This window comes from Antechinus flavipes, chromosome 3 (genome assembly GCF_016432865.1).
Source record: "Antechinus flavipes isolate AdamAnt ecotype Samford, QLD, Australia chromosome 3, AdamAnt_v2, whole genome shotgun sequence".
NCBI classification, from domain to species: Eukaryota; Metazoa; Chordata; class Mammalia; order Dasyuromorphia; family Dasyuridae; genus Antechinus; species Antechinus flavipes.
In genome coordinates, this window is record NC_067400.1 from 108,804,861 (window position 1) to 108,823,528 (window position 18,668).

At 33.3% G+C, this 18,668-nt stretch overlaps 1 protein-coding gene and 1 long non-coding RNA gene across 7 annotated transcripts in view; one reads left to right on the forward strand and one right to left on the reverse strand.

Moving 5' to 3' along the window:
• PCDH9 (protocadherin 9) overlaps positions 1 to 18,668 on the reverse strand; it is a 1,035,500-nt gene that overhangs the window by 456,782 nt on the left and 560,050 nt on the right. The gene's annotated exons all lie outside the window — the stretch shown is intronic.
• Positions 12,910 to 16,330, forward strand: LOC127553297 (uncharacterized). Its single transcript, XR_007951715.1, has 2 exons — positions 12,910 to 13,265; positions 14,060 to 16,330. It is a non-coding gene; the product is annotated as an uncharacterized LOC127553297 (long non-coding RNA).

Here is an 18,668-nt window from a genome sequence, read left to right on the forward strand (position 1 = left end):
TACTTTTAACTGAATTATTTAATAGATTGATTGCCTGAACCTTCTGTGTTTAATTTAGGTTTTATTCTTTATTATTCCTAATACTATCCCTAAATCTTTGTTATCCCTCTGTGACAACTATTTTCTCATGGATTTTTTCAGACTTCTTACTTTAGCTCTATAAGTATGCATCATGATGATGACATCTATTTGATGTTGACATAACGCTTCTGATTTCATGACATCATGGATTCAGAACCATAAGAGAACTGAGATGTCATCTACTCCATCATCCTCCAATTACAGATAGAAAAAGTTAGGCTCTGAAAAATTCTGCTTATTGAAGGTCACACAGGCAATATGTATTCTAGTCAATACTCAAACCCAGGTCATCTAACTCCAAATCCAGTGTTTTCTCCACTGAACAATATAATATGTTTGGATGTTTCTTATTGGTAATTGTTTGTAATAAATTATCTTAAAACAATGTTTCTAACAAAAGTCACATTTAGAACTTACTTTTCATCCTAGAAATTCATAGTGAGAAGGGACCTCAAAGAATATCTAATTCTATCTGGACATTTTGCAGATGTAAAAGCTGAAGCCCAAAGTAATTGGGTGCCATAGTGATATCAATAGATAATAGTGAAATTAAGATAAGACATCAGTTCTTCTGATTTCCTTTCTTGTTCTCTTCCCTCTGTACCAAAACTGAGAGAATTGATGTATAAACATACATACATATACGTACGCATGCATGCACATATGCACGCACACTTTTGGTCTAAAGATAGAATCTTCTCTAGGAACACAAAAAAGTGGAGTCAAACCTTTTATTTTTTTCTATGAGTTTTCTTTTAAAAAGTAATTTTTAAGAAAAAAATCTATTTTTCCTCAGGATGGCAATACCAATTCCATATTTAGATGATCAGTTCATTTTTTTTAGGATGCTAGTACATTTTATGACATTCTGATGATATACACCATGAGGAAGATTTCTTAAACTAAAGTAGATTTCAATTAGGCTTTGCACCACAAATATATAATTCATGAATTACAGCAATTTCAACAATCTAGTGCAATGTTTCCCAGACCCACTCTGCTTGGGAACTATAAAATATCTACCTCTTGTACCAATTTTGGATCTCAGGATGCAAATACCAGGAGAAAAGAGAAGAAAAGAGCTACCTATTGGTAGGCAAAGCAAGGCAACAAGAGTAAGGGACTTATTGCTTAAATCTTCAAGCAGAATCTGGATACTCTCTTGTCCTGATTATTATAGTAGGTATCCTTTCCAACTATGAGTTGAATTAAGTGAACACTGAGCTCCCATTCCATTATCAAGTTATATTCTGTGAAATGTACAAGTTTTTAGGACAGCCTTGGATAGTAAATGTTTTTCAGCATCCCAGAGGTGATCTAATTAATAATTTTTGAATTTTTTGGGCCAGATCTAGCTAGGCTCTTTAATATATATTAAGACAGTGTTGTCCTGAATACCTCTGCTGATAATCATTTAAAGGCTATATCATTAAAATTGTTATGGAATATGTAATTATAATTATGTCTATCCCTAAAAACAGATCCGGATATATCAGAGACAATTTAAGTTTTTGGATTTTATTTTCATTGCTATAAAAATAATTAAATGATTAAAAATTATTCCTGCCAGGTAATATCAGGATCATAATGGAACATTCCTCTTTCCACACATGAACTGTTTTCTCCTGGTTCCCTAACCTTTACATTAATCTGAGGAAAAACAACATAGAGAAAGACAGGAAAATCATTTCAAATGTATCACTGGCATAAATTCAGCCTATATCAGTAAACTCAGCAGAACAGTGCCTTTCCATGGCAGCTGACTGAAGTCACTACTATTTGGAAAAGCTCTATCAGACACACAAAAAGTCAGCAGAAGCAATGAATAAAATTCTTTTAGATATTATGAATGCCTAAGTTTTGTAAGAATGCAAGGAAAAAGAAATCAATAACAATAAAACCCACAAACATTTCTCTCCTCAAGTTTTCAGGCACTAGGTTACAGAATTTTCAGATACCCAAGACTACTTCTGATGCTAAAATAAGAATTCTTTTTTTTCTTTCAGTCAAGGGGCAAAAGCTTTATTATTATTCCCTAAGGTGGGCGTAGTTCCTAATGAACATGTCATTTAAAAGGGGAAAGTTAGGACCTTTTATAGGAAAGGACTCAAAGCAAGATATACTAACCAGGTTAATTGCTTGCCTCTGAAAGAATTATTTCAAAGACGAAAAATTAGTCTCCCTCAAATGACAACATCTCCTCCTTCTACTATTAATGCAAAAAAAAATTAAGTTGAAGGACTGAGTTGAAATTCTGGTGAATTTCATAACATAGGTCCAGCTTATTTGTTCATCTATAACTTTAAGATAATTTTAAGGCTAAGATAAGGTTATACCTTTGATTTAATGTGTTGTTATTTAGATGAAGCAACTCTCTCTACCAGTGCACGTTGGCACCTTCTTTCTACCTTAGAAAATTGTCCTAAAACAATAAGAGATTGAGTTATTTGCCCAGCATCTTACAACCAGAATCTGTCAAAGACAAAATTTGAATACAGGTCTTTTTGCTTTGAAGCTATCTATCTAACACCTGTTATCTTTTAGTTAGCAAGAACAGTACTTAGTAATGTCTTTCATTAGTATATAGCTTTCAAGCTTTACAAAGGCATTCTCTCTTTCTGGATGTTTTCTGAGGATATGAAGTTGTAATATATGTGAGCTATTAACAGTGTTCTGATTGCCGACAATATTCATAGCAAGGTAGGTAATTGGAATGAAAGATGGAGTTAATGGAGGTGGAAATACCACTGAGCACATGGGGACAACTGTAATGATGCTAAGCTACAAGGGAGAACTGATGATGTTTCAGTCCTCCTGACTCCTTAACTTTTTTGTGCTTCATCTAAAGTGACAAAGTGTAAACCTCTGCAAATACCTCTTCTTTTTTGATACTTTGCACAGAATAACTGCAGCTCGATTTTATAATGACAACCTAACATTGTAGATAGCAGAACTTTTAAATTGAGAAAATCTACATTCAAGGTGAGCCTTTTTTTTATTAAAGCTTTTTATTTACAAAACATATGCATGAACATATCCAACATATAAAGGACTGCTTGCCATCTAGGGGAGGGAGTGGAGGGAGGGAGGGGAAAAAATCGGAAAAGAAACGAGTGCAAGGGATAATGTTGTCAATATAAAGTAATCATTAAATAAAAATTAAAAAAAAAACATATGCATGGATAATTTTTCAACACTGACCCTTGCAAAGCCTTCTATTCCAAATTATCCCTTCCTTTCCCCCACCTCCTCCCCTAGATGGCAGGTAGTCCAATACATGTTAAATATGTTAAAATATATGTTAAATCCAATATGTGTATACATATTTATACAGTTATCTTGCTGCACAAGAAAAATTAGATCAAGAGGGAAGAAAAAAGAAACTGAGAAATAAAACAAATTGCAAATAAACAACAACAAAAAGAGTGAGAATGCTATGTTGGGTTCACATGCAGTTCTCATGGTCTTCTCTCTGGGTGTAGATGGCTTTCTTCATCACTGAACAATTGGAATTAGTTTGAATCATCTCAATGTTGAAGAGGGTCACATCCATCAGAATTGACCATTATATAATCTCGTTGTTGCTGTGTATAATGATCTCCTGGCTCACTTCACTTAGCATCAATTCACGTAAGTCTCTCCAAACCTCTCTGAAATCATCCTGCTGATCGTTTCTTACAGAATAATAATATTCCTTAACATTCATATCCCACAATTTATTCAGCCATTGTCCAATTGATGGGCATTTATTCAGTTTCCAGTTTCTTGCCACTACAAAAAGAGCTGCTACAAACATTTTTGCACATGTGGGTCCCTTTCCTTCCTTTAAGATCTCTTTGGGGTATAAGACCAGTAGAAACACTGCTGGGTAAAATGGTATGCACAGTTTGATAACTTTTTGAGTATAGTTCTAAACTGCTCTCCAGAATGGTTGAATCTGTTCATAGTTCCATCAACAATGTATCATTCTCCCAGTCTTCCCATATCCCTTCCAGCATTCGTTACCTTTTCCTGATATCTTAGCCAATCTGACAGGTGTGTAGTGGTATCTCAGTGTAGTCTTAATTTGCATTTCTCTGATCAATAGTTATTTGGAGCATCTTTTCATATGACTAAAAATAGCTTCAATTTTTTCATCTGAAAATTGTTCATATCTTTTGATCATATATCAATTGGGGAATGGCTTGAATTCTTATAAATTCAAGGTGAGCCTTTTGACAAATATTAAGGATAGGTAGGTTGTACAGACAATAGAGCATTGGATCTAGAGTCAGGAGTGTCTAGGATGAAATCTGACCTCCTTCACTTAACTAGCTGTGTGACCCAAGTTACTTTATCCTATTTACCTCAATTTATCTGGAGAAAGGCCACTCTAGGGACTTTGGCAAGAAAACCTCAAATGTGATCACAAAGAATCGGTTCGACAAAGAAAAACTGAACAATAACATGGCATTGTCATGTCACTTGGCATTTCTTGTTGCCCCAGGAACCTCACTAAAACTAAATGATAGCTGCTGAACTACATTGGGAGGAGTTCCTTGAAAAGTTCTGTGAGATATTATTATCCTCATTTGACTTCTTTAGGGTTGTTTATACAGCTGCCAGAGCAAAGGCTGGCATTCTGGTGTATGGACTTCCAAAAAGCTGACCCAATTAAATGAAAATGTATTGTGTCACATTTTCAGACTTTTTTAATGCATAGAGATCAGTGATATTGCCTTTTTCCTCCTTCAAAAAATACAATTTGTCATATGGGTTGGCTTTCTGGGAGCAGGGGAATGAGAAATACACAGGATTCTTTGGTGATGTAAGAAACAGAAAACATAAATAAATAAAAAAATTATTAAAAAACGAATTATGTCCACTATGTTCAAGACACTGTTCTTGGTGCTTGTTATTCAAAGACAAAAAGTCAAATACTAACTGCCCTCAAGGAGGGAATTGAAGATGGAGAGTGAAAAGTAAATATAATGTGAATACTACATAATACAAAGTAATTTCAAGAGGGAGAGAATATTTGCAACTAGAAAAATTAGGAAAAGCATTAGGTAGAGGAGGCACCTGAGGGGTAATCTTGACACTAGTCCAAAATTCTAAGAGAAGGAAGTGAGAAGGGATTGAATTGCAGTCATCAGGGACTTCTTGTGCAGAGGCGTAAAGATGGGAGTTGGAATGTTCTACAGCTAATAGACCAGTATGAATGGAAGAGGGACTAATATAAAATAAAAATGGGAAGCAAGGGAACCAAATTATGGTATTATTATTAAATGTCACTGAGGATTTTACATTTCCAGGAAGCTATTGAAGATTTTTTTAGTAGAGGATGATATGTTCAGCCATTTTAACCTGTGCTACATTAGGAATATCAATTTGGCAGCTGTGGGGAAGATGGACTAGAGTGGGAATAGAAAGGAAGTAATATAACATACTCCATAGGTAAAATACATTCTCCTGATGGAATATCTTCATCTATTTCACACAGGATGACTTTTTTAAATAGTTGTTTTAATGCTCAATTTCTCTTCTCCAGTTTGTTTAAATATAATTTAAATCTTTTGCTAGAAGTCATAACCCAAAATATTTTCTTAATATCATTTGCTAATTTCAACATAATAGACTGATTTTTGTATCTACAAAATGGAGATTAATGCTGCTTACCCTCATCATATACTTTATTTATTCAAATTATTGCAAAACACAGTACAAACAAAGAAGGCAGGATGAAAGAATGGCTATTATTAGAAAAGTAAAATAAACTATTTTTACATATGTTGAGTAAGATACATAAATGGAAAAATGAAAATGATTAGATACTGATTTGAAAGATTTTTTTAATCCTTCAAAAACACTTTGTTTCTTAGAAACAGCATACATAAAAAATTCTTGAAACAATAGTTTATAACAATTAAATATATAAATATAGAATAATGGAAAATCGATTGTTATTTGAAAATGATTTGTTTCAAAAATCACATATATATTACATTTATGTGTATGCTTGTATATATTCATGTATGTGTTATGTCTGATTCTCTATGATCTCATTTTGGGGATTTTCTTGGCAAAATATTGGAGTGGTTTGTCATTTCTTTCTCCAGCTCATTTTTACAGAGGAGGAACTAAAGCAAGCAGGGTTAAATGACACAGCTAGTAAGTATATGAGGTCATATTTTAACTCAGAATGTTTTGTTTTTCAGCAAACAGCATTTATTGTGGTGAGGAAAAGATGTCAGGGAAGCAGCTTTGTCTCCCTGTATTAGTTTCACCTGGTCACTTTCTTCCCTGGGTTTCAATGGTATTTTGCCATACTCTTTTTCTCACCCTTGATTTCATCTTCCTCTATTCATCTGTTCTTTTTACCTCCCTTTTCTAGTCCTTTTTTTTTTTTTGGATCTGCCTTCCTCTATACTTTTTCTCAGAATACATTTGTGGTCCTAATTTCCCCCTCAGGTATTATAAGGCAAGCTATGAGAAACCAAATTGCTATAAGGAATATATTCATACCTAAGGGATTGGATAAATCACAGAATCACATTTACCCCACTTCTGCATAAATGCCAGTTCTTGAGGTGTAAATGTTTATACTCTAAATCTAAATTGGCACTAGAGGTGAGAGTTGGCTCCTGAATATGTCTCTTCCTCATGTGCTAAGGGTTAACCAGTCTCTACACATTAGCCATGTTTAGGCCACAATTCTTCAGCAACATTTTAGCCTTTCAACCTGGAAGGATTATTCATACTAAATTTATAGAAATTATCTTTAGAGGAGAACAGATTTAAGAAGCTTCAGATGTTTAAGTTCCATTATTTGGGGCTTAGTCAGTGGAAATAATATAGACTTATGTTTAAGAGGTAAAAATAATATAATTAAATGGTGATAAAAATATTTCTCTAATATCAGCTGTCTCAAAAATGATAAGTGCTGTAGAATAAGAGAGGCCTAATAATCCATCATAAACGAATTATTTCTGGAAAGCATATGATTAAGTTGCCACATGAGTTATAATCAATGTCTGGATGTAATATTCACAAAGAGTTTTGGTGCCTCAAACACTATAATGAGAAAAGGCACCAAAGAAATATAACTTGTCACCAAAGTGTTCACTAAAGGTAGTAAACCAAATGAAATGAGTGAATATAAACTATGACTTTAGAACAGAGATCTTCAACCTTCCTCAGAGCATGTACCTCTCTGTTTTATTTCTCTAAAACTTTATGATCCTGGAACAGAAGTAGTGACAAAATTAGTGGTGTCACTAGCTCTTGAGTACATAGGTAGATGGATCATAAGAGGAAATCATTGTTGATCCTATTATGACTAAAAAGGGCTTTGAGATCATTCAAATATTTAAGGGACTTTGCTGTGCATATTAGTGATATGGAGAAGTAGTCTATGATTCCCTGCTATTGTAAATTTTCTCTGAGTCTGTAGTACAGACCCTACTTTTCTATTTAGTTTGATAAAAAGCTATAATATATACTATAATATATACCTCTGTTAATAGTAAGAAGCAACAAAGTGCTATAAAATGTCAGATTCAGAATATTGACACTTAAATGCTTCTGCTAGAGTAACTTGAGTAGTGCAAAACTATATGAATGTGCTTCCTAAGTATTTTAATAATTATTTTAATATAGTTAATATGTGTATATAATATATTTAAGTATTTTAAATATATTTTAATAAGCACTTTTGAATGTTATATATTATTTGAGGCTTGGAAAGACATAGTGAATAAAATAAATCCTGCTTCTTACCCATACTAACTATAAGAACTGCTATTTAACTTCTCACTGATCCAATGATCCCTCTAAGATTAAGTATCAATATAAGCTTATACCCCATACTAGTGAAACCACAGCTGCTTCCCTGCATCTCCTCAACAAGTATAATTTTCTAACTGGAGAACATTAACACTGAATTATGTTATGAAAACATAGACTGATGCACCTAGGTGACATAGAGCTCATAGATCTGAGTTCAAAGCTGGCCTCAGACACTTAATAGCTGTATGATCCTGGACAAATCACTTCATCCTGTTTGCCTCAGTTTCCTAATCTGTGAAATGAAACAGAGAAGGAGATGGCAAACCACTTTAGTATCTTTGCCTAGACACCTCCAAGTGAAGGTCACAAAGAGTAGGACACAATTAAAATAACTGAACAACAAATGGAACTAAAAATATATATTGATTTCTTAGAAATTAACTACCTCTATAGAATTTTCTTTATTTACATCTCCAACTCCAAATTCTTTTCTTGTTTTATGTATATATACGTACATATATACACATTTATAAACATATAACTTTCATATATAAATAAATTACTTTCAATTTGTCCAACATTTTATACACTTTAAAACAGTCTGAAAAACATTATTGTATTAGTTCAACTATTTTGTAAAAATCAATATATATTCATATTTTAAATCCAAGGAATATAAAAGTAACATGGCATAGCATGTTAGATTTGAAATCAGGAAGCTGATTTCAAAGTCAAATCTTACTTTTGACACTTTCAAGTTGCAAAATCATTGGGTAAATCATATAAGTTTCTCTGAGTCTCAGTTTCTTCATCTATAAAATGGGCACAATTATTGGTCTAGTGCCCACAGAGTTGTGAAGCACCAATGAAATAATGTATTAATATCTTACATCAATCAATTAATAAGGATTTATTAAGCATGTATTCTTCAAAGTAATATGGAAATACTAATCATTGTCATATCTGAGTCCCTGTAGTCTGTCATTTTTGCTTGAGCAACATCTAAATCCTATAATAGCTGCAAAATGTGCAATTATCTATTCATTACTCTTTATTCTTTGGGCATCTGGATGGTCAGTGGGTAGAACATTGTGGATAGAATGGATAGAGTGGATAGACCAGAGTTCAAATCTGATCTCAGATACTTAGTAGCTGTGTGATTCTCTATGTAACCTACTGGACTCAGTTTCCTTATATGGAAAATGACCAGAAAATGACAAACTATTCCAGGATCTTTACCAAGAACTGAAATGACTGAACAATTCATTACTCAATTTCTACACTAACATTTTCATTCAGCTTTTGATCTTGTCCAAAATGAACTATGATTTCCTCAAATAAATTTCCCAGCTCTTGCAACCATAAGAGCCATCTTTTTAAACCCTTAAGTAATTGGCTCCTGATCTATTTTGTAGGTACATATACACTATATGTTGATTTATTTTTGTTTTCTTTTTTTTGAGAGTAGAGGGTTCTGATTCTGTCCATCTCACAGAAACAGCAAGTGCAAAGGTCTCTTGCAGTCCCAATCGTATTGCTAATATTCACAAAAGCTTTGACCTGCTCATTTTTTGACCTGGGTTGATATGGTCCTGCTTGGGCAGCCTGGTGAGCCTCTGCTCCCAGAGGACTATTATATTGGTTCTGGACTTGGTGGAAACCAGCTGCAGTCTTCATAGACTATTTTCCTGGCTTGGTTTCTCAAGGTCCTTTTAAATTTATCTCTACTCATTTCTTGCTACTTGTATAACCTCTTCAATCTATTTAACTCAAACCTTATCTATTTACCATGCTCAGCAATATGTGTAACACAGACCTGATGTCTGACCTTTAGCTAAGAATGAACCACACATGTGGAATACCCAATTTCTCATCTCATCACCACACTGGGTGGTTATACCTGCTTGCTTTTAATTTTAATTCTGTTTCATTAGAAGTGAAGCTATAACTCTTGTTTTCAGGAACAGAATATCTTTCTTATGATCACTAGCCCCTAAACAAGGGCAGGAGTTACATTAGTTCCTAAGTGACTGAAGAAAACAAATATCTATGAGTGGTAACCAGTGGGGGAGAATGTCATATAGTTGATGGGAAAAAAGAAGAAACAAAAAGAGTGACTTTTAATCACAGTATGAATTTTTTCTTATTTGAAACATTAAGCCTTCTGGATTCAAGGAAGTTATTAAAGTCAACTGTTACATGAAAAGCTTTATATCTAGTTAAATATAATTATAAATGATGTGTAGAATGCCCTACTGCTCTAACTAAGAATTTCTTTATAAGCTAATTCTCTAATTGGGAGAATGGAACTTCTTGAATGAAGCTTAAGGCCTAAAAGCAGATGGCCAAAAGAATAAAGAAGTAGGGTATAATAATAAATCATATCATGAGAAGACAGGACAGGGGAAGTACAAGAGGGGGAGGGGGAGGAAGGGGAGTTGGGGAAGGAAGCCACATGACAAAGGACCAGAGCTGAAACAGAAGAGAAGAGGTAAAAGGAAGGACATAGTAATAAAGAGAAAGCTGGATGCCAATTCTGGGCAGCATGACTGGAATTCTAATGAAAAGCTGCATAGTTGGAAAACACACAGCTAGAGAGTAATAGTAAAAACCCCACAGCAGTTTGAGAGTTCTGAAATGAGGCCTTGTTCCAGAGGGTCTGTAACTATCCTGAACGGCTGACTCAGAGGTCTTTAAAATGGAAAGACTTTCTTTAGTTGAATGTTGTTTTTTGTTTATTTGTTTTTTTTAAGGGCACAAATCTGGGGAAGGAAAAAAAAACTCAATAATTTAACAGAAAGTAATGAACAAATGAAGAAGAGAAAAGTGAACAAAAGTCAAATAAGGACAAAGCTAATCATTTACTATATTGTCAATGTCCAAAGATTTATTTTAGTTTCCCTATATGAAATCTCTTGATTCTTTTCAAACCAAAATGAATGCATTGTAACCTTGACCCAAAACTGAGATATTTCTGACTATCCTCTAATACTGTATATACTTATTATGGAGCATTTATGGTTGCAAAGAACTAACTCCATCTTTTTTCATTTCAATTCATGTGTCATTTAAAAAAATGTTGAAGTCAGCTGGAGACTGGAAGTGCCAAATCAGACTTCTATCAAAAACATCAGAGAAATTTATAAATCATAGATTAGTGGAGCTTGAAGAAACCATAGGAAGTCACAGAGACCGTTCCTTTGCATCAGCCAAGATAGCAATGAAATCTTGTCATTATGACTGGGAAATCTATATTTATACCTATATCTATATATCTATTAGTAGATATGTAACATATAGACATAGAGCTGTTTAAAATTCCATAGTCTTCCAAATGGAATGATTCCAGGAGCTTAAAATAATTACTAGAATAAGGTTTTCCTTCAAGCTCCTTTTCTCTTTCTGTGTTCTACAAGAAGAATAACTATAAGCAAGGATATGTTACTGGAAATTCTCAAAGAATGATGTAATTATGGCTTTCTTGGACTAAACTAGCCACAGTTTTCCAAGAATTTCCCTGTGGGTCTTTTAGACCCTTCAGGGAATCATCTACGTCAAAACTATAATCACAAAGACATTTTAATATAAATATCAGTAATTATAATCCACATAAACAAAAGCTCTTTAAGGGATCCTCAATAATTTTAAGAGTGTCCTGAAAGAAAAACATTTCAAAACTGTTGTAGTATCCCATCATAAATCATTTATTCAGCAATCTCATCACTTGCCTGAGGCTTTGGGCAGAAAAATTCCTCAACAGTTAGAAATAGTAAAAAAAAAAAAAAAAAAAAAAAAGTGCAATTAGATACAAACATCTTTAAAAAATTGAATTTAATTGCACTTTTTTGTTAAATTTGTGGTTAAAAAATTTTTGTATGGAAGTACTGTGTTCTTTTCATTAGAGTATCTTCATGCACATGAAGAAAGACAACCTGTTAACTATGTTGAAACTGGTATACTTTAAACATTATTAGTCATTTTATGACCACTGAAATTTCTTGCAATTCTAAAATTTTGTTACTTCTTGAATATCTGCACAATGTTTGCTGGCAATAACATTGTTATTACATTTAAGCAACCTCTACCAAAAAGGCACAAAATCTGCTACCATGATATTCAATTAGGCACCCAGTGGACAATTGATTTATGTATTTAGTCATTTAGAGCCATCATTTCTCCCTTACTTTAAAGTTTTATTATCATAGAAGTAGCCTTAGCACTCAAAGATTCTGAAAAGTCTTTATGTTAGAAATGTTTCAAGTAAAGAGGAGACAGCCTGTTATTTCATTGGTACAAGTAATTCTCCATAAAGAAACTTCCATTAGTAATCCAAGTTGGTAATATCTCTGCAATTTATGGTTTTAAAGTCTTGCTTAGGGCAATGAGAGTTTCAGTATCTTATCCAGCGTCACACAGCTATTATCTATCAGAAATAGGACTTGATCAAGGTTTTCCTAGATGAAGGCAGCTCTCTACCAGGATGCCATTACATACAAACTATAGGCTTGCCAGGAATGCATGTTTATTGTCTGAGCATCATCCTAGCTATGTTTAGAAAGCTAAACATGATTGCCAGATAATTGATTTAACTACAGCAGACAAAGAAACCATTTTTAACTTTATAAAGGGGGCTAATCTATCTAAGCCAAAACGAGCACTTGTTACCTCTTGGAATTTGGAACCATTTTGTGAGTTCCTTCCCTTTCTCTTTGTTTAGGAGGAAGAGATCTTTACTTTTATCTTTGGGAGTGAAGTCAGATCTCTTCCCCTACCCTTCTGATGGGGTAAATAGAACACATGAGAATAACTTTCTGTGCATTTGTTGAAACAGGAACAAAATTTCCCCATGAACAGGTCATTTCCTCTGGCCTTCAAGATAAAACTGTGGATTAAAGTTTTGTTTTTTCAACTAAAGTACAACAACAAAACGTTGAAGTATTCCACTGAGTAAAAGCCAGCCTATTGAAACTGATAGCATTGCAGGGCTTTGAAAGCAGGCAAGAGCAGCCTTAGGGTAGTGACTGCCAGCTGGGCATGAATGACTGTAGTAGAAGCCAACCCACTGAAATGGACTGGACTATAGAGACCCCAGATTAGGAAATCCAAGCAGCTGCAAATGCTGATGGCCAAGAATCAGCAGAAAGTAGAGCAACAGCCCAAGCAGAAAGGAGTAGACAAAACCAAGGCAAGTCTCTTAGAGAGAATTATTCTAATTGTTCTAAAGGGCAGGGAAGAGACTCAACTTGGTTAAAAGTGGGGTGGGAGGAGAAGGAATTTGACTAGGGGTTATCTACCACTTACACTGGGAGCTGAAGTGAAGAGAGAGGAGAAGAAGAAAAGAAGAAATTGGTAATATCCTGGGCAGAGCTTTTGCTGCTGGGGAATGAGAGAGGCAAGGGAGAAAGCCCTCTCAAAAGGTATGATTAGTGTCCTCTTAAACTAATTATATTGCCTCTTCTGTACATGTACAAAAATCCTGACCTAGTTTTGGCTTTACCTGACCTTCCATCTCCCTGCCTGTTTGGGAAAGCATTGCTATGAAGTGCATTTTCCCTCCCCATGTGCTGACTAGGCCAATCAGGCTCAGACTCACCAATTTGTCAATGTTCCTCTTTTACAAATGGAGCCCAGAACCGAATATATTACTCTAGGTGTGGTCTGACTAGTATAAAGTAAAACAGGACTATTATTTCCCTTAACCTAAATACTATTCTTTCTTATGCAGCCTTAGTTGATATTATTATTATAATTATTATTATTATTATTCCATTTTAAAGCACAGCAACCTACTGTTGATTGATTCAAGCATATTTATCTATATGTTTGTGTGCATATAGATGTACACACACACATATAAATAGAAATTACTGTTAAGTCATATCTTTCTAGTCAGTGATGGTGAAATATTTTTTTAAATTTAATTACAAGACTAAATTTTTCTCAGTTAAATTTCATTTGATTATTTTCACCACAGCTTTTCAGTTTGCTGAGATCTTTTTGAATTTTGATTCTGTCACTCAACATAACTATAGTTCTTCAATTTTCTTATTGGTAAATTTTATAGATATATATTTCAATGTTTTCACCCAAGGTCCAGGCAAAAATATTGGACACAATCAAGATAAAAAACAGCACATTACAGTTAAAAGATCATTCTCCAAGATTACTTGTTAAATTGATCACTTTTTTTTTTTTTTTTTTTTGGCTACAGAGGTTAAAGAAGTATCAAATCCAGTTCTTGGTATCAATTTATGTTCGTCTACCTAGTCCAAGAAGATGTGATGAGAGACTTAATTTAAATGTCTGTTAAAATCAACTTAAAGGATTCCATAACATCCCACTTATTTGCTGAAGCTTAATATAAGTCAGGAACTATGAATAGACCCTGCTTTCAAGGAGCTCATAGTCTTCTATGAGGGACAACGAAAAAACAACTATGTGGAATTATGCTAGAAATTATTTTTTAAAAAAGCAAATGAAATTTGTTGGGCATGTTTCACACTTAGTATTCTATGCTGGCTCCTGGTGGTTTTTCCTTCTGTGTTGGAATTTTTTGAGTGGTGGGTTTTGGGTTTGTTAGTTTTTATTCTTGTTATTGTTTTCTGCTTCTGTTTCAAAGTGCTAAAAACCATTAATCCTCAGATTTACCTATAAATATTAATTTATTCAGTGTATAACTTTGGGAAACCGTATTTTTGACAAGAAGGACAATACTTTCTAGCCCTATGATACCTCTCATCCTTTTTCAAAGATTACTTGGGATTGGTTCTGCCGTTGAATCTCCAAGTACAAAAGAATATAACATTTCTGGGCTTGGATAAAACAACTGTATGCAATTTTCAAATCTGGGAGCTTCTGACTACCACTGTTTGTTCTATCCTGTTCAGTTGGAAGATCCTTTTCTATGGAAGAGAATACAGAAATAACAGTAGAAAAATTGAGCTTTCACTGACATTTGTAAACAAGGCAGCTAGGTGGCACTGTTGGTAGAGAACATAGCATTAACTCATTCTGAGTTAACCTGACTGCCACCATTTTTACCCATCAGAGGAAAAAAAATGAATGATGGGTCTTTGTCAATTATATGGCAATGAGGCTGAAAAAGCAAGAACAGCAGTAGAATGAGTAAACAGTAAAAGTAAATATAAAATAATCTCTAATTATAATTAGCATCTGTCAGTTAAAGGCTTGAAAGCTAAGAAAGATAATGGGAAAATTGGAAAATCAGATACAAATAGTATTCGTACTTGAAGAATGTGACAAAGAACTGGGATTATTTATGATGATGAAGGAAAGCATAAAAATAGTTCAATAAGAGCCTTCAGGCTTAGAAAGGATTTTCAAATATCAAACAACCAGATGTTTTCCACATTCACAGAAGACTGAATACAATTTTAAGTAGTTGTGTAACAAATTTAATGTTGATCAAATAATGATAACAGCTATCATTTGTAAGAGCTCTTAAGATTTTCTTACGATAAGCCTGTGAGTTATATAGTGAAATAGTTATCACCTCTCCTCTACAGATGAAAAAACTAAGGCTAAACAATATAAAATAGGGTTGTCCAATGTTTAATGGAGAATGATAGGATTTGAATGTCAATTTCTTGACTCCAAATCTAGTCCTTTTTATTATGAATTTAATAAACATAAATATTTTAGTATTCAACAACAGAAAGAAGAACACATATGGAAATTTGAAATTCTATTATGAAACTAAAAACATATATGTTGAATTTAGCACAATAGTTACAAAACGGCCCTATTTGGCTCTATTCTCTTCTGAACTTCCTTCTTTGCTTTTTGGCATATTAAAAAATATATATTTTATTGGTACTTTGTTCTTTCTTTTCCTCTCTAGTCCTTCTTGGACTATAACACAAGAAGTCTGTAAAACTTATTGGGAACCAATAATGAGCTTCCAAATAGCTTAGTAGTTTACTAAGAGAGACTACAGAACCAATCCAGCAAATTATATGAAAATACAAATTAGTCTCTAAAGGTAAAACAGCAACTTTTCTTTTGTGATTTAAATGTGATCCAGTAAAAGATAAAAGAGATTGCAACAGTGACTTTACCAATCCTTCCCTCCTTGCTAAACTTCAGAGGATTCCTCATGCTCTTAGAGTAAAATATATACTCTTCTGCCTGTCATTTAAAGTTTTTACTTTCTCTTCCCAAAGAGCTTTCTAAGCTTTTTGCAACATTATCACCTTTGTGCCTCCTGTATTACAAAGCCAACAGTGCATTTTCTTCCTTTATGTCTGTCCTCTATGCCCAAGAATGCCTCCCTGCTCATTCTGTCTTTTAGAATCACCATCTTCCTTTTTCAAAGCTCAGTGTATGTGCTATTTCTTATGGCAAAGTATTTCTGAATCCACTATAATTGTGAGTGCTTTCTTCTCCTCAAAAGTGTTATTATAATATTTATCTGTTTACATGTTATATCACCCAGCAGCAAATAAACACTTTGAGGGCAGAATCTGATTTTTGTTTTGTCTTTGTACCTCCAGTGTCTTGCACAAGTGATTTGAATACTATGAGTATTGATTTAGTTGGAGTCCTCATACAGATTTTAGAACTCTACGATTTTAATATGTTCTTTTCCATTTTATAGTTTATATTATGACCACAGTTGTTATGAAATGATGTTCAATATAATTCCCAAGATTGTGTAATTAGCCTAACATAATAAATTATGTTTCCTGTATTATACATATTTACTTATCTGTATGGCAATATTTCTAAATGAGTTTTCCAAACCTAAGTGTGATGAACTGTAGCATCATTGAACATTCAATATGGGCTCTTGTGTGGAAAGAGAAAGGAAATTTCCTTTGAACTAGATTGAGATAAACAGATCTCATAAGTGAGTCAAAATCTAATAACTCATAAGCAGTAAATTCTCTAGTAAGCTGCAGAAGATTCATTAGGACTAGATGCTTCAAATTTACACTAATATTATCATACCATCAAATTATGTTCCCTATTTATTCAGCAAGTCTTTTAAATATCTTTCTTTTAAAATATTTCTGAACCTGTTTATTTCAAAAAATACTTCACCACATCAAATTAAATATACTATGAAATATAAATAAATCTTTAATTGCTATTTTCCTTAAAGCATTTGATGAAATATTGCAGAGTAGTGTACCGTATAATGAAAGCAGTCCTGGATTCAAAGTTGATACAATAGAAAGAATCTTGAATTCAAAGTCAAAAGGCAAGTTCAAACCTCAACTCCATTACATAATTATTCTAAAACATACTTTCTTCATATCTAAATTGAAGGAGGTAGATGAGATCAAAATCTGAAATCTTTTGACCTCATTATTTTCAAAGGACATAAATTTGAAAATGTGATGGACTTTATCCAGAGATACTTGAAAAAAATTTTAAAAGACATTACAGCCAAATGCATTTTAATCATTTTACTAGGATCCCCAGGGGAATTATTCACATGGTGGGTTTTCTAAGCAACAGTATTATCAGAACAATTAAACTGGCATTATTGATTTAATAAATATTAATTGACTATTGATAGTATACAAAACCTATGCTAACACTGAATTAGTGTTATTAGTGCAATTAGTGAATTAATGCAGAGATAAGTAAGATGGGTCCTCTATCTTCATAAAATTTATAATCTAATGAAAGATAAGACACATTCACAGAGATTTAAAATGCAAATACAAAGCATAAGGAAGTGATAATAACAACAACAATAATAATAGCTACCATTTATATAGCACTTTAAGGTTTACAAAGTACTTTCGCATCACCTCATTTAATAATCACAACAATCCTAGTAGGCATGCTATTATTCCCATTTTTCAGATGAGGAACTGAGGCTGAGAAAAATAAATTGATTTGTACAGAATCATAGATCTTATAAGTAGTTTTGTTTAAATTTGAATCCAGATTTTCCAGACTCTAAGTCTAGCATCTTCTTTGCTATACCTCTATAAATGGCACAAAACGGGGAAATTACTCCTGGAAAGAGGAATTCAAGATATGACATCAGTGTCTTAGAAGGTAGTTATTCTGTAGAATTTCAACAGAAATGGGGTATGATATTTGAGGATCAGGAAATTAGGCATAATAAAGTAAAAAGGTGAGAAAGTGTGGACATATTAAAGGAAACGATGGGTTGTCCAATTTGGATGGTGTATAGAACATCTTAGAAAGAAAATTACTTGGATTGTAAAGGTAGGTTGCTACCAGATCATGGAATTTTAATTTTAGATATTATGTGACAGAGGGGAGTTGTTGAAAGTATTTGTTAATTAGTATACTATGGTCAAATATCTGAATTAGGAAATTCATAAATGAGTAAATTATCTGTGGAGAGTTTATGGGAAATCTATGGACAAGAATTAAACAGAATGAGAAAAGATAATCGTTTCACTCTGTGAAGGGAGTAGCCACACAGATGAGTTCACATGTGAAAATTCCAGGTCTACTCGCTATATTAACTGCAATAAGAGCTTTCTGTGTAAGTTTAAAGAATTTTAAAATAATAATTATAATAAAAAATTAAACAGTTTCTCCTACCCACTTCAGTTCCTATATTGAGTATTAAAATACTCTCCAATAAGTGATGTGGCCCCTCTTTCCTGAGGACTTGTGTATAAACAACCTATCAGCAAAAAACACTAAAAAGCAGAAGTCCACTAGCACAAGAGATCCATCAATAGCTGAAATTACTCCACCATATTTATTTTGTAATTTATTAGCCTCTCTTTGTGAATTTTCTTAATCTTTAATACTCACTATACATATCTGTCTACATACCAAGTACAGGTATCATTGATTCTAAT